Raw genomic sequence first — 3,218 nt, 5'->3', positions numbered from 1 at the left:
GATAAACCAGAATTGACTTTTGAAGAGAAGAAAACGCTACTTGGGGAAGAAAGACGCCTGCACCAAAATGGGATTTTTATGATACCATTAAAAGATCTACAATGGTAATTCACAATCAAGGATGGCTGGCAGAAGAGATGGCTTGGGACTTCCAAATGCTGATAATTATACCGGCAATGCTTTAATTCTCAGAGAGCTTGGAAATCTGACGGGAGTGGGAGAAAATGTGGAGCTTGAAGATTTACAGAAAATTCTTTAAGTTCAAATAGTGCTTGATTTGTGTGACATAAATAAGCCTAAGGAAAAGATGCAGTATTTTCTTGAATCTGGAAAAAGGTTGAAGATTTCTCAAGAGCAAATGAGAGACAAAACATGGAAAGAGTTGGAATATGTCATAACATTACTTAGGGTAATCAACTCTACTACCGCCAGATGGTCTGAGTATTTGAAGAACCTGGTATACATAAAACAGAGAATTGAGATGTATTTGAATGTTCTTGAAATAAATCTACTCAAGAAATTCTTTGATGATGCTACTGGATTTGCCAAGTTTCAAAATTGCAATTAAAGTCTAAAAATACTGACTGTAAGATATATTTGTTAGTATTTCTATATTTAGATAGTTTTGACATCATCAATTAGGAACTTGTACATATTTATATAATGCACAAGTTGGGGGGGGATTTTTAGAAGAAATTGATGATATCAGTGTATGACTAATCAAAGTTTGTCAATTAGTATTTGATATCAGTATTTGACAAAAATGACGTCATCAGCATTTACCATTAGTATTTGCTAATCAACTTTTGTCATCAGTATTTGATCACATCAGGATTTGTCAAGCTGGAAATCAGGAGATATCAAAGGAGGAGATATTTGCAGATTTATGTTGGTGTAGGACTTTACTTATTTGTAGCAATCAATAGATGGATTTATATTAAGATTTCTTATTATATTGTAACACATACTCTAGATTGATTGTGTAGCTGTTGAGTGGCATTTATGACACTTTATTACACTCGGTAAAACTTTGAATTGGTGTAAATGTACTTAAGTTGTTGGTATTTTAATGTGTTTTCTAGTGTTTTTTGCATTTCAGGCATTATTCTAAGAATCAGGTGAATTAGCATTGTTTTGGTGCTAATATGGTGTTAGGATGATGTCCAAAGAATAAAGCTCTGAAAGCCAACTTGATTGCAGCAGGAATTAAAGAAATTCAAAAGTTTTTCCAGAAGTACGGCGAGCCCGCGCTGGTCTAGCGCGCGGCTGCGCCCATTTGTCAGAAAGCCAGCGCGCCCGCGCTAATGAAGCGTGTGCCCGCGCCGGGATCCCAGAATCCTGATTCTAGTTGATTTACAATTGGAGGACTTATATCTTGCATGGGCTGCTATATATACTTAAATAAAGGACATTTTCTGCAGAGACGGATATACCAGAGCATAACGAGAGCCGTAAGAAGACCGTGTTAGCACGATTCAATAAAGACGAAGAAGATCTTATTTTTACTTGTGAATCTTTGTTCTAAGTTGTAACTTGGATGCTAGTTTCCTTATTCGTGAACCTTACTCTTGTTTCGTACTTGGTTTTATTATTTATTCAGTATAAAGACTACATTTATTATACCATGCTTTCATAGGAACCCACGTTGATGATGAGTCCGATTATGGGCTAATCGTTATCGTGGGGTTCTAGCGGAGTTATTTATGGATTCCTTTAGTTAATTTATTTTGATACCTTAGTGTGTGGTGATTGTATGATAACCTAGTATTGGTTGTGCTTATTCGTCTTATGAGCGTCGCGAACTTATAAGATAGCGTGTTAATCTTTAATGAAGTGACAATAAATTTAAGGATTTAGAAATTGCCATGCTAGCATAGGTTCATGTGTTATTGTTATGCATGATTTATAGGTAATTTTAACCATCTCACTTGCCCTATGTAATCACAATAGATAACTTGTGCATTAAACCATTATGTTGTCAAATTCTATAGACATATAGGGTCTCAATATAATTGGTGTCTATTCAGCTTTTATCTATGTTGTGGATGTCTGGTAGTATGGTATTCATGCAACGAAAGTTGGCGTTTATTAGTTTCGTGTTATCTGATTAGTGTCATCAACATTACATGTTAAGGTTAAGAACAATAAAGCTATTGAATGAAGTATTTAATGAAGTTAGAATCCCATGTATGTCACATATATAATAATTCAACCATTCTTATTCTCTTAGTTATAATTGTTAGTTTAATTCTTCGTTATAATCAAAAACCCAATTTGTTATTCGTCTTAATGTTGAATAATAGCCATATTATTGGTGCATAAGTGCATAAATTAATTAGTTAACCAAAGTCAGTCTATGTGGGAACGAACTAGAAATAATTATATATTACTTGCGAACGCGTATACTTGCGTGTACTATTAGCGCGTATTTAGCGACTAACAAGTTTTTGACGCCGTTGTCGGGGACTGCAGTGTTAATTTTTTGTTTATGTGTTTGTCATCAGTGATCGTTAAAGTTCATTGACTCAGACATTGTTACTTATTTGCTTCCTTGTCTTATTTCAGGTACTCTAGCGAGCGTGCATGCATACGCATTCGCGGTTTCGTAAGAGAACTCTGGATAAAGCCGAGGAAGAAGTTGTAGTGGTTCGAAGGGAAGTTTTTGAGGAAGAAGAGAAGGTAGAAGAAGAAGAGAAAATCGAGGAACCAACTTTAGTAGTGATGGGAGATCAAACAGAAATTCCTAAGGCTTTGATGGACTATTCTCAGCCTAAGATCAATGATATTCAGTCAAGCATCATCAGGCCAGCCATCTCGGCTAACGCTGTTGAGATCAAGTCAAGCACGATTCAGATGATACAGAACTCAGTTCAGTTTGGGGGTTCTCCTACTGAAGACCCCAAAATGCACATCAGGGATTTCATCGAGATCTACGACACTTTCAAGTTCAATGGTGTGACTGAAGATGCTATTAAGCTGCGACTATTCCCATTCTCTCTGAGAGATAAAGCGAAGTGCTGGTTACATTCTCTACCACCAGGGTCTATCACCACATGGGAGGATCTTGCTCAAAATTTTCTCACTAAATTCTTCCATATGATGAAGACTGCTGCAATCAGGAATGCTCTTACTCAGTTTGCTCAGCAAACTGAAGAATCTCTGTGTGAGGCTTGGGATCGTTATAAGGAGATGCTAAGGAAGTGCCCACACCATGGCAT

The 3,218-nt window shown here is 36.4% G+C and overlaps 1 non-coding gene across 1 annotated transcript; it reads right to left on the bottom strand.

Annotated features, from left to right (window-relative positions):
• Nucleotides 1-3,111: 3,111 nt before the first annotated feature.
• On the bottom strand, nucleotides 3,112-3,218 carry LOC141709779 (small nucleolar RNA R71). The gene has a single exon (XR_012570340.1). It is a non-coding gene; the product is annotated as a small nucleolar RNA R71 (small nucleolar RNA).

This window comes from Apium graveolens, chromosome 2 (assembly GCF_009905375.1).
Source record: "Apium graveolens cultivar Ventura chromosome 2, ASM990537v1, whole genome shotgun sequence".
In the NCBI taxonomy this organism is placed as follows: domain Eukaryota; kingdom Viridiplantae; phylum Streptophyta; class Magnoliopsida; order Apiales; family Apiaceae; genus Apium; species Apium graveolens.
The sequence above is the reverse complement of the archived record's forward strand: the minus strand, read 5'-3'. Positions and strand labels throughout refer to the sequence as shown.